Source organism: Lepidochelys kempii, chromosome 1 (assembly GCF_965140265.1).
Source record: "Lepidochelys kempii isolate rLepKem1 chromosome 1, rLepKem1.hap2, whole genome shotgun sequence".
NCBI classification, from domain to species: Eukaryota; Metazoa; Chordata; order Testudines; family Cheloniidae; genus Lepidochelys; species Lepidochelys kempii.
Genome location: NC_133256.1, coordinates 67,618,460 through 67,632,315, shown reverse-complemented (window position 1 = coordinate 67,632,315; position 13,856 = coordinate 67,618,460). Strand labels below are relative to the sequence as shown.

General features: G+C 38.6%; 1 protein-coding gene across 8 annotated transcripts in view; it reads right to left on the bottom strand.

The window, feature by feature from the left end:
* TDRD3 (tudor domain containing 3) overlaps positions 1–13,856 on the bottom strand; it is a 442,979-nt gene that overhangs the window by 359,737 nt on the left and 69,386 nt on the right. The window lies entirely within an intron of this gene.

Sequence of the window (13,856 nt, the reverse complement as noted above, 5' to 3'; positions counted from 1 at the left end):
GAACACGGCTGGGGTAGTGGTGGCTGAACCCCCTAAAATGGCATGCAGCTCATCATAGAAGCGGCATGTTTGGGGCTCTGATCCGGAGCGGCCATTTGCCTCTCTGGTTTTCTGGTAGGCTTGCTACAGCTCCTTCAGTTTCACGCGGCACTGCTTCGGGTCCCTGTTATGGCCTCTGTCCTTCATGCCCTGGGAGATTTTGACAAAGGTTTTGGCATTTCGAAAACTGGAACCGAGTTCTGATAGCACAGATTCCTCTCCCCATCGATCAGATCAGATCAGATCAGCGATCAGATCCCGTACCTCCCGTCAGTCCATGCTGGAGCTCTTTTGCGATTCTGGGACTCCATCATGGTCACCTTTGCTGATGAGCTCTGCATGGTCACCTCCAGCTTGCCACGCTGGCCAAACAGGAAATGAGATTCAAAAGTTTGCGGTTCTTTTCCTGTCTACCTGGCCAGTGCATCTGAGTTGAGAGTGGTGTCCAGAGCGGTCACAATGGAGCACTCTGGGATAGCTCCCGGAGGCCAATACCGTCGAATTGTGTCCACAGTACCCCAAATTCGAGCCGGCAAGGCCGATTTAAGCGCTAATCCACTTGTCAGGGGTGGAGTAAGGAAACAGATTTTAAGAGCCCTTTAAGTCAAAATAAAGGGCTTCATCGTGTGGACGGGTGCAGGTTTACATCGATTTAATGCTGTTAAATTCGACCTAAAGTCCTAGTGTAGACCAGGGCACAGAGAACAAACTTGAGTCACTTTTTGGCTAAATAACATCTCTTTAGCCAGCACTATTACAGTCATTGTCAACACAACAGTCTCACCAACAACAAATGTCCAATTAGGGACATCAGCTAAGGAGTTTTCAGCAGCTACTTCATCACTTCAACATAATTAACAGCTAACAAAAAAACTAAACTAAATTAAAACTTCATCCAATATTTTAAAATATTTTCTAAAACACAATGTATGTACCATTAAAAAACACTGTCACGAGTAAATTAAAGAGAAAATGCAAGATCCCAGTTACATTTTAAGAGAAAGTTTGAAGGTGTGTATTAGAAAACTGTTTTCATTTTTAAGTAACAGAACTTTTAACAGCAACACTACTTCGATCAAGAGGAAAAAGAAAAGACAAGTATAGAGTGAGTCTCAAAAGATCCCTCTGCACACCTGCACTGACAGACCTCAGGAGAAGGATCAAAATGTCTAGAGCTTTCTAATGAGTTCCCAGGTGCTGCCTGTAAGCAAATAGGACCCAAGAGTGAAGATACTACTGTAAGTACCAAAAAAACCTCTTACCCTAGAGAATTCCTGTTTACTAAAACAACTGGTAAGAGCACGTTTTTTTCCCTCCCTAATGGGAGCTCTGGATGTGCTGTATTCCAAACCCAATCATTTCTATTCTAACTAAACATATATATGTACACATTCAGCTTTATTAAGCACAACCTGAGCTCTAACTAGACCAGATAGGTTTCCTGTAGAGTGGCTAAAAAGAGAAAAACCTTTCAGCTAGTTTCTACTTCAGCGGTGTGTTTTTCATAATCTCATTGTCCATACATTGTTCCATCACAGCTAATGAAAAATCTCAATCTCTGTTAATTATTTGGTTGATATATTTAAAGGCAGCCCACAAATTATTTTAGTGAAAAATTATTATTCACAAGACACCAAAATTTTGTCAATTGAAGCATTACAAATAAAATATGCTTTACGTTTAAAAAAAAATCTATTACAGAGACTTAGTACACTTAACATGAAAAACACACACCCACCTCAGAAATTTGAAGCTATGCCCAAGCGGGGATAGAGCTTGCAAAAGATAACTCTTGAGATTGGACGTGGGGGAATCCATTCTCCTCAATGTGAGGGACTACTCAGTCCCTTCCAGGCACAACAGAATAAGGTACCGTAGTGCCCATCATGCCCAAATGCACAGAATTTGTGTGTATGTAATCCCCACTCTCATACTGGGAGTGTGAACTTCCAAATACAGCTGTCTGTCCTTCAGTCCCTCATGCCCAGCTCTTTCAGAACCTACAGACCTTCTCCCACTTCCTTCCAAATGTACCAGACCTGTTTTCTCTTTGGAGGCTCTCTTCCAAGTACTGACCACATTTAAATCTGTTTAGTGACTGAAATTATGTACCTTGGAGGTAGAGCTACATTTAAAAACATGTAATACAGTGGTGTGTATATACTATGGGGACAAGGGAGAGGGGAAAGATTAAAGTACCCACTTTCATGTTTGTCTTTTAAGTCAAATTTAATGATAAAAGGACAGACTGCTTTCCCCGGACATACCACTCCATAAGTTTGTGTGGGAACAAAAAGTCTCCCTTTACATCTGCTTTCCACTAGAGGTTGCGGCACTATTGTTGCAGTTGACAGACAGGGAGAGTGCTCTTCTCAGCAGGCACCTGAGAGCACAGTACTCTGTGCCTCGGCTAGTTCTTGATTCCCTTCGCCTACCACTATCCATTCCTTCCTTCTCAATAAGGAAATGAAAGGAGCGATTAGCTGGGATAGCAACAGAAACATTCCCTTAATACAGCCTCCCACACACATATACACTCTTAAAAAGCATATATTTGCTGAACGAGGAAAAAGAGTGCAAGAGTAATGGAGGAAGAAGAACACAAGGGAAGAGAGGACAAAGAGGAGAACCAGAAGAGACTGCCCCACAAAAACACTTACAGAGAAGTAAGTCTGCTGTCCAACCCACTACATAGATGCCAAGGAGGGTAGGAAGGCATGAATTATTTCCATAATGTAAACAGGAAAGCAGATGAGGTTGCAAGGCCTGGTGGAAGAAAACTGAAGTCCACACAAACATCTGAATTTTTGGATATTACTCCAAAATGTTCCTGAGTACTGAACATCCAATAATTATTCCTTTGTTTACCCATATTATACATACCTTGCAACATTGGTATTTTGAATTTTGTAGATAATTACAATGTTGCATTACGGTGATGAGCACTGGTCAGCACTGCCAACTGGGACGTTAAAAGTCCCATGGGCGGTGCTGCCCACCTAAGGCAGGCTAGTGCCTACCTTTTCTGACACTGCGCTGCAGCCCAGAAGCCGCCAGCAGCAGGTCCAGCTTCTAGGCAGGGGGCCACAGGGCTCCACACGCTGCCCCCCTGCCCAGAGCCCTGAACCCCTCCTGCACTCAACCCCCTGCCCCAACCCTGAGCCCCCCCAAACCCGGAACCCCTTCCTGCACCCCAAACCCCTCATGCCCAGCCCCACTTCAGAGCCTGCACCCCCAGACATATACTTAGTTTTATTTTCCAATTGTCCCCTCATATTAAATGAAGTAAATACTTAACATCCAAAGTTTCTATATTGCAGGAATATACCCTATTCTGTTGGAGGCATAATAACCAAAATTTACAGCATCTCTGATTGCCAAAAAATCCATTCGCACTGTCCACCTATGTGTCCATCTGTCTTATTTTATACCTTTTAAAGAAAGCAGGTGACAACTCACATATCTAAATATATAAAGCTTATCTTTTTTATAACAGTAATAACACAAATGCCTGAAATGCACAACCAAAACAACGTTAGCTGAAATAAGATCTGCTTTTATTTGCCCTCTAGTCTCTATAAAGATGGATCAAGCCAATAAAAATATATATCTATTATTTAGAAGCACCCTAAGTATGAGTACTTAACGTTGAACTGAATCAATCAGGTAAGCTATTTTCAAAATAAGATTTACTGTATAAAATAGTAAATTCTCTTTTAAAACGTATTAAATTATCACTTTTGGGCTTTTATGGTTCATATGCACATATAAATATTCAACTATTTGTACTATCGCCATCCCATGATATTATATTCCTGTCACATAAATCTATTTTAGTTTTCTTCTACTCTCATCTTTCTAGTTACACATTATGCAAGAAGCAGCTCTGGCTAAGAAGAAAATAAAACAAAAGTACGTGAAAGATGCATAATTTTCAATAAATGTTCACTAAAATTAGCACTCAATACAGAGTCACATTTCACCACAAACCCGCTATTAGTGGAGGCAGAAGATACAAATCAATTTTACATTATTTCCTGTAACAGCTTGTTTTGAACTCAACTTCAGTCACATAAAGCAGTTTTGAATCTCATGGCCAAACTTTATGTATTCACTGAACCTTGAATATGCAGATATCAAAAATTAAAATCCTTTTTAAGGTTGTCAAACTGAGAACCCAGTCAGAATTTTTTAGCTCTCCTGCAAAATATAAACCTCAAAACCAGAAGAGAATTCTTTAAATTCAGTATCTGAATTTACAACATGCAATTTTTTTTTTGGTCACTGGACAAAGATAAGATAATTTTATAACTTTGTATTTAATCTAAAATAAAGTGTACGTAGAAGGTGAAATTACAGAAAGAATGCACAACATTGAGACATCCACTAGGTGGCACCATTGCTACATAATAAAAGAACAATATTGCTTTTCTATATCACTGAGTCACTTTAAACTTGGGGAATATTTTGCACAATATAGTTTCAAAGGTTTCTGCTGAAGTTACATCAGTTTTCTAAAGGAAGAAAATTTTGCTGCAGTGTCATAAATTTTACTGAGTGACTATATCATTAAACCTTCTAGAAATGTGTTTTACAAATATTTCTATATTAAAGTAGGAAAATCATAGATTTAAAGAGAAGAGTTTTTATGCACTTCCCTACTACCTATATAACAGTAGGAACATATTCTGCTACTGCAGCAACCAAGATATTGTAGTTCTTAAAAGAACTGTGTGTTTTTTTCCCCCAAGAATCTGGGGGGGGGGGTGGGAGGAGGTATTTATTTATTTAAAGAATAACTTAACATTTTACCAGCTGAGAGAAAAAGAACAAATACAAGATCCATCAGAATTACAATGTACATAGCAAAAAGTATCTTCTGTCACACTATACCACCATTAAAAGTTCCAATGATATGTGAGTTCACAGTTTTCCTAATACAGTAGAACTTTGCTAATTCACACTGGCTGAAAAATCCACCAACAATTATAAAAATCTGTGTATTAGTGAACTAGTATTTTGCAGAAATAGATTCCAAGTGCCTTTAGCTCTCATTTGAGTTAGCAGGGATTGAAAAATGCTCAGCACCATCCTCACCAGCTCACAGGATTAAGACCTAAGTAAACAATTTAATATATTTAAGAAACTGCAACAGACATTCTTTGTTCATCAGGCATTTTAAAAGTGTAGTTTATCTTTCATCGTTTGATAACAGTACAACATATTAGTAAATATACTGTAATAGGTTTCATAAAAGTAAGGAAATCTTAGTAATATTATTTGTATTCCAGTGGTACCCACATGGTGCTAGGCACTGTCCAAACACACAGGAAAATTTATGTGCCTCAAACAGTTATGGTAATGTAATAGTAAACTTTTGTGATGAGATACAATATAAAGTCTTTCAAGCCAATCTGAACCCGGCAAAGGTTGGTACTGGGGAAAAAAAAAAAAAGGTTTTCAACACTGGATGGCTTTTCAGTATCGTACGTGAAATGAATGTGTTGGTCTCAGCACATTAAACTATGTTCAAGCACCTTCATCACAAGAACCACCATCACAAGTGACACTAGCTTGCATGTTTGTTGACCGTCTCGGAGGGGGAGGGAGGGTTGGAGGGGGGTGGGAAATGTCAAGAACTGAATGAACACAAAAGAAAGTACTCTTTTGTCTGTAGAGGTGGTCCTTTCTGCAGGCTGAGGTAATTTGACAAAAACAGGGGTGAAATGTTTGTATTTTTGCCACCTCTACTGTTCCTGTTCTATAAAAAGAGAGCAAAGGCTTCATTCTCCACAGAAGTGTCAATCTGCACATTTCAGATTACTAGAGTCATACATAAAAACCCAAAACAAACAAAATACTGATGAAAGTTAGGAAGTGATTGGCAGGCTTTTTTTTCTTTTTGGGAAGGGGGGTGAAACAAACACCATAGATATGTGGATTAGTGAGGTTCAGCTATAATATTTTATAATTAAGAAATATTTCAAATTTAGATATTTTCACTTGGAACACAGACGTAAACTAAATTAGATGTGCATATTTAGAACTAATTAGAAATTGCAAAATATCAATTCCATACTTAGTAACATCAATGAAGCCCAGTATCTCTTTAGTCAATATTAATCTATTAAGCAAATTAAATTACAAATATTAAAAACTGTATTTAATAATGGGTCCTTTAAATATTTTTCAATTGTTTTATTTTTGAACACAGTTTTGTTTTGTTTTTTGGCACATAATTCTACATTTGTAAGTTCAACTTTCATGATAAATAGATTGCACTAAAGTACTTGTATTAGGTGAACTGAAAAATACTCTTTCTTCTGTTTTTACAGTGCAAATATTTGTAATAAAAAACAAAGTGAGCACAGTATACTTTGTACTGTGTACTGTAATTGAAACCAATACATTTTAAAAAGTAGAAAACAGCCAAAAATAAATAAAAGGTATTCTGTCATTGTTTAACAGCACAATTAATTGTGCAATTAATTTTTTTTTATCGCTTTACAACCCTAATAATTTTTAAAAACAGTAAAACACAGATTTACATTTCTTACAAGAGACTGAGCAGCACTCTCTGAAATGCGGCTCTCACAGCTGCGTGTAAGTCCAGCTGTCATTATGAAATATGTCCCTAGGGGTGGAGTGCAAGGGGTACTGCAATGGGCTAGAACCATGCCAGGAACGTGTGGGGGGAATTTCTGGAGGACATGGAACGCAGTTCTGTATGGGCTGCAGAGTGAATAGAGCACGGATATGTGCCGACTGCAGCACAATCAGAAACCTCAGCATCCCTCTTTGGTCCTCCATCAGCTTTATCATCCACTCCTGCCCCTCTGTCATCCACTCCTGCCCTTGTCTCCTCTCTTGGCTATCCATTCTGAGTTTTTCATGGACTCGTTCTCTCTCCAGGCTCAGTGCTCATTATCTGCAGCATCAGATCATTGCAGCACTTCTCTTAGCAGTCATCCTTACACCTTATTCACCTCCATATCTGACAGAGGTCCTCTACCAGTGTGTAGGAGATGGCCCTCAAGGGCACATCCTCAGAAACAAAAGAAACAATACAAGGAGGCAGTATTTTGAATCACAAAAGTTACATACACCTCTTTACATACACCTTGGCAAGCACGCAGCACAGCAAGAGCCCTCCACATGGTGAGTTTGTTCTAGGAGGGAAAGGGACAACATGGAGCAAAGGGCCTGGGTGGTTTCAGAAGTACAAGCACCTAGGGACACTATTCTGAATGCTGCCACCATTTTCCACAGGCAAGAGTGATTGAAGCAGATATCTCACTCCTGAGGGTAACCAAGGATGCATCTCCTGCACGCATACAGCTTCAGACCGGGTCCGTATGCTGCTCGCCTGTGTGCTGCTTTGGTTCCTGCAGAAGTAATTGCCGACTGGCACACCAAAGTTTCCTACAGCGGGGGATGAAGCAAAGCAGCTCTGCCAAGGAACCTTTGGCAGAGGATTGCAGTGTACTTCCAGAAAAGTTTGCAAGAGATCTCTAAGGATGATTCCCAGGGCATCCCGATGTGCATTGCAAACTTTTCTGCAAGGCTCCCACTGCATAGCTACACAGGGGAATGAGAAGCAGATGCACACAGTATCTAGTGTTGTTAATTTCTCTCCTTTACCCCACTTCTACCACGTAACAAAATAAAGGACACCTCTACCTCATGTCACCATGCAGTATCAAAGCAATATAAGTACTTACCTGTGTTCCCCTCTCCTGCTTCAGGAGAGCCAGAGCTGGACAGCTGGCTCCAGATCAAAAAAGAGGTCCTGGCTCACCACACCACCAGATGAACCTGTCGCATATCCCACATCTTCCTCCAACTCTACTTCCTCAACCACCACTTCATCCTCGGGGTTGACTCCGCTGGCCCCTGCCTCTGTTCCCCCCCGAAGTATCCACAGTGTGCTTGGCGGTAGAGGTAGAGTCACCGGAGAGGATGGCATACAGCTCCTTGAAGAAGCAGCATGTTTTCGGCACCACACCACAGTGACCATTGCCTCCCTTGCCTGCTAGTACACCTGCCTCAGCTCCTTGATCTTAGCACAGCACTGCTGCGTGTCCCTTTAGTGCCCCTTCTCCTCCAAGCCATCAGCAATCTGCACATACATATCAAAGTTCCTACATCTGGAGCGGAGCTATGACTGCACAGCCTCCTCTCCCCACAGACCCAGCAGATCCAACAACTCCAGGCAGGAGCATGTTTGCTGTAGAAAGCCAGCATGGTCAGCTGTGAAGATGCTATGTGAACTCCCACTGCAGAGCAAACAGGAAATGGAATTTCAAAAATTTCGAGGGCTTTAAAAGAGGTCTGTGTACCAGGGCAACAGAGCTGAAACTGCTGAACAGTGCAGTCAGGATAGCATTGTGGGATATCTCCTTGAGGCCACTTATGGCAACATATGCAAGCACAGCATCTACAGTGACAGAGCCATTCTAACTTTGTCGAAAAAAGCTCTATGCCTCTCGTCAATGGGGTTTATTATGTCGACGTAGCTGAAGAGTTAAATTGGCGGGAGGAGCATTGCAATGTATACACCTCCGTGTTTTGTCAACGAAAGCAGACTTTTATTGACAAAATTGCATAGTGTAGACAAGGCCTAAATGTCTTGGTTTGTTTCCTTTTTTCCCAGTCTCTCTCTCTCTCTCTCTCTCTCACACACACATACACACAGAAGAAAGTTGCTAAAAAGCACATTATTAATCAGAGAGATCATTCTCCCATGTAATTAGTCAGATTTTTTTTCCCCAAATGCACCGTTTTCAGCCACTAGAATGAAATGATTCCTAATGGCTGTTTATAGGATTACAAACAGCAGGTATTTACAATTTTTCAAGTATTACATTTTAAGACATATTCGATATTCAGGATTTTGTTTTATCATGGAATTATGTATTCACGTAACTGTTCAATCAGAATATCTTTGAGATGCTGTGGTCGACAGATTTTTGTACAATTCAACAGTTGTTTTTCATTTAAAAAAACAAAATTCTATTATTATTAACCCACAAAATGGACTGACAACCACCACCACCACCACTCCAGGCTTTATACAGTGAGCAGAAGTTGTATGAAGCCAGATGAAATACTCTATTTTTCATGTTTAATTTAAGAATAGCTGAAAGCATTACCTTTTCAAGGTTTGGGCTGTATTTTTGCCTTATTTTGTTTTTCAGGTGGGAGGGTGTATTTATATTTTAAACTGTCATATAACATAGTATAAAAATTTGCCAGGCCAACTTCTTTCATTAAAAAAAGGATACATTCAATTGTAGGAAGGTGGGGAATGGCATCCCTATAATGATGTAAAGTAAAAAGTAAAAGCTGCTGAACACATATGTCCAAAGAAATGTTAAAAAGGCACTCACTGAATCTTTAAAGAAAATAAAGATATTTTATCATAATTAAAAAAGTAAAATACCACAACATTTTTAAAACAAATATATCTGCTTACCAAGATATTTTCCTTGCATACACATGCTGGATAAGATTTTGTGCTGTCTCACACTGTGTTTTCACTGATACAAAGGGTATTTTGTTTTCTTTTTTTTTTTATCAGTGAGATAAACTTGCAATAGTACTTCTCTGTAAAATCCTAAATGGAGACAAGGCACATGTAGGGTTTACCAAGAGTAGGTAGGACAGGTCAGCACTATACTCCTTTTCCCCACACACACCTGCTGACCTCAGCTAGCCTTGTAGTAAAACTCAAGTGCCTTGTCTCCAGGATGTTTTTACACACAATAGTTATCCTGTGGTACAAAACATGCTTTCTGTCAGGGAAGATACAGGCTAAGAGGCACAGCACACAACTCACAGGCCAGGGAGCACAGGGGACCAAAATGACTGAGTCAGCTTTCCACATGCCTAATCTTGGGATGCTCATGGTGGCTGGAAAAACTCACAGAATAAAAGACAGCCTTGGGGACCCAGATAAATTATGGAAGGCTCCCAGAGCTGCTCTATGGGCCATAACACTGTCTTCAATCTCCACAGTGCTGCACACCCCCACACTTCCTGCCCTCAGCCCAACCCCCAGCTCTGCTCCCAACACACCCATTATGCCCAACTCTACGCCTTATACCACAGCTTTCAAAGAGATGCTCTGAACACAGCCTTATGGTTCTCTTTCACCGTTCCTGTGCTGGCAAAATTCTCTTCCAACTGGAATCAGGCTTTTTAGGCCTGCGTTACACCACTCCTGACTTTTTAACCCAATATGAAGAGTTAAGTGGAGAAGAGACTAATTCACTGTTTCTTCCTAAGGTACTCACATGGCCCTCAATACTATACTAGCTAAGCAACTTCCCAAACTGTAAAAGAAAAACTGTTTGATGGGCTGAGAGGAAGAGAAAGTGAGAACATATATAACTGAAAAAATGAGTTCTACATTATATTCAAAACACAATGAAGTCTGTGTTTTTAGTATCTTCTCGATCAAGTTCCATAGACTAGGTCCAACTCTTGTGAAAGTTCCATCTCCCACACTCATGAGTCCATCCAGAATAGTTTAGCAATCCATGATTCCAATAGAACACAGTTGTTGTAAGAACTATCGTCTCTGAGAGAGAGAGGCCAGTCCCGGTGAGAATTTGAGTATCAAGACAGACTTTGAATTGGACCCTTTATTGAATAGTGAGCCAGTGCAAAGACTGCAACACTGGAAGAGATATTTGTGGTGGCCCATGTTTCTGAACAGAATTGCTACATTAAATAAAAAACATTATACAGAATCAATCAGAAAGTCATGCAGTACTCCTACCTTGCAGAAGTCTAAGTAAATTATGTCTTAATCAACCAAACCTATCTCATCAAAACATAATACCAAGTTTGACAAGACGAATTTTAAATAAAATCATATTGATTGGCATTAATTTTCAGACTGTTCTTTAATTCTAAACATTTGCATCCCATATCAGCCTTTCCATGATTTTGTCTGGGACAGATGTCAATGTCACCTAGATTGTCCCTTTTTAAATACTGGAACATTAGGTTTGGGGTATTTTTCTCCTTCCGTCCCCTGGAAATTCCTGTGTTCCAAAGTTTGTTAAAATATCAAAACCAAGGGCTCCAATTGCTCCTCAGCCAGTTCTCTGAAAATACCTGAGTACAAGTTTCCTAGTCTTGCAGTTTTAAAACACGTTTAATTTTAACAGTTGCTGTTTGCAAAGCCTCTAACTCCAAATAATACTAACACTAGTAGGGCTATTGTATGCTTTTATAGTCCATTTTCTCATATGAAAACTGGGCTGCTAGCAAGCATGCATTTTTATTTTTTAAGCCATTCATAAAGATGAAAAATAACCTAACTCTTTGAGACAGGCACTGCGTCTACTTTTGTGTTTGTACAGCATCTTGTTCACTATGATACCAGAAATAATTATAATGCTTGAAATTATATCACTTGTTGCCCTCAATACCTCTCCACTGCACATACTACACACTCTAGATATATCCTTCATTACTACAAGCGAACAAACACAATACACACAAATACCTTATAGAAAAAAGAGACACCAAAAGTAAAAAGAAAGGGGGGGAGGGAGTTGACTTGAAAGTTAATGTCTTTCCAAAAGAAAATATGACATTAACAACACTTCACCCACCTATAAATAACTAAAGGGAGTGGGACAGTTATACATACACACCAATTACATTATACAGTATTGAAATTTTCATAAATTCAGTCCATAAAAACAATTCCAAATATACATTTTTAATTCACTGAACAAAGAACATGTTAGGTGCTTTCTAATCTTTCCTAATCTTTAATTATTTGGGTTGAAATTTTCTATGCCAGGTGTCTGCTCGTGGCAAATTTCAGCCAAAATGGTTAAGCTACTTGAAAAAACTTATCAGCTTCACTCTCAATGTTAAAAAAATTCTAACTGTCTGAAATTTGGCCAGAGGTGATCCTTTTTCAGGCATGTCCCTTTTGCTATCCCTGTGAAAATGTGCCCAAATTTTGCCAAGTTAGAAACCTTTGAAAAAAATTCCAGTTCACACATGCACAAATTACAGAATTAAGGTTGGCTGGGGTCTGATTTGCAGAAGGACTGAGCACTCGGGGCTGCAACTGAAGTCACAAACGGAGCTTTGCTTTAATGTATTAAGTGCGATATAATTCTGAAACTGAACAATCTGGTCCTAAGCATGTCAGATATTTAAATTAGCAGATACTTCTTTAAAAAAAAACCTTAATCTCTCTGTGCCTCAGTTCACCATCTGTAAATTGGGGATACTGTAGAGCCTCAGAGTTACGAACACCTTGGGAATGGAGGTTGTTTGTAACTCTGAAATGTTTTTAACTGAACAAAACATTATGGTTGTGCTTTCAAAAGTTTACCAATGAACACTGACTTAATATATCTTTGAAAATTTACTATGCAGAAGAAAAATGCTGCTTTCTCTTTATTTTTTTAGTAGTTTACACAGTAGTATACTGTATTGGCTTTTTTTTTTTTTTGGTCTCTGCAACTGCCTGATTGTGTACTTCTGCTTCCAAATTAGATGTGTAGTTCACCGGTAAGTTCGTAACTCTGGTAGTTCTACTGTAATATCCATGCATCTCACCAGGACGGTGTAAAATTAAATGCATGAAAATTAGTGAAGCACTCACATCGTAGCGATGAGCACCACAGAAAACTCTACAAAGAAATTAACAGCTCTGTCTTCAGAGTAGGATTTGAGTAGTATGTTGTAAACAAGGGGTTATGGGGCCACAAATTGAATAATGAGAACAAAACATTGAATAGTTACTCACTAAGCGAGCACTGTCCATTCTGTGCACGGACTTAAAGACTACATCATAATCCATACGCTCAAGGGGAGCAAATTAAGACTGTGGAGGCAAGCTTCATTCTGACATTTTCTATCTTTTGAGTGCTTGACTTTGTAACCTTAATGTTTTTAATATAGTTTTTGCATATCATAGCTATCTAAAATACACAGTAATAGCAAAAGTATACCTTATTTCAATAAAATATATAGAATAGAATTGAAGAATTTCTTTTAAAAATTAATTTATGAATTAATAAAAAGTATTTTTATACAAGTCTGATTTGATCTCTTTCTGTGATAGACGATAAATAAGGTTGAATTTCAAGAGACATGTAATGTAATGTAAGCTTTAACTTATTGTCCTTGTAATCAAACTATTAACATCCTATTTCTATTATGATTTTAAAAGTTAAAATAGATTTTTCACAATCCCTGCAGCATAAATATGAACATATCACAAAAAGATGACAGTGAAATCTAACTAGATTTATTAAACTATTGATAAACGCTATTAAATGCATGCTATTTATATATTTTAAAAATACGCTGTCTTGCCTATTTAACACACAACAATGTGCCCAGTGTTAAAGCTGAATATAATAGGGTGCACACCTTTGATTATGCTTTTTTTGTCTAAAGTCAAAATTCACAATTTAGTGGTCAAAATTCTGCACTATATTCTTATCTTCAGTAATATTTCTTCCTTGCATCATAACTAATCATAAATGTGATCACTCATATCTATTTTTAGCTTTTGCAGCTGACAAACTTTGTCTTCCTTCTGTTTAGCAGTTTGTTTTCTTTAATTATCAGTAGCTTTAAAATGTAAAACAATGCATAAAGAGATTAATTGAAGATGGTTGATCATGCATGACAAATGCAGTAAGTTAGATATTCAAGTTTTAATTTTTTATAAGTGCTTTCTCACTTTAATGGTAGAAGAAATTATACCATTATAGTAAACAAAAAGCAAACAACTCACAGTTAGCTCATTTGTAAACCTACTGGAACGCCCA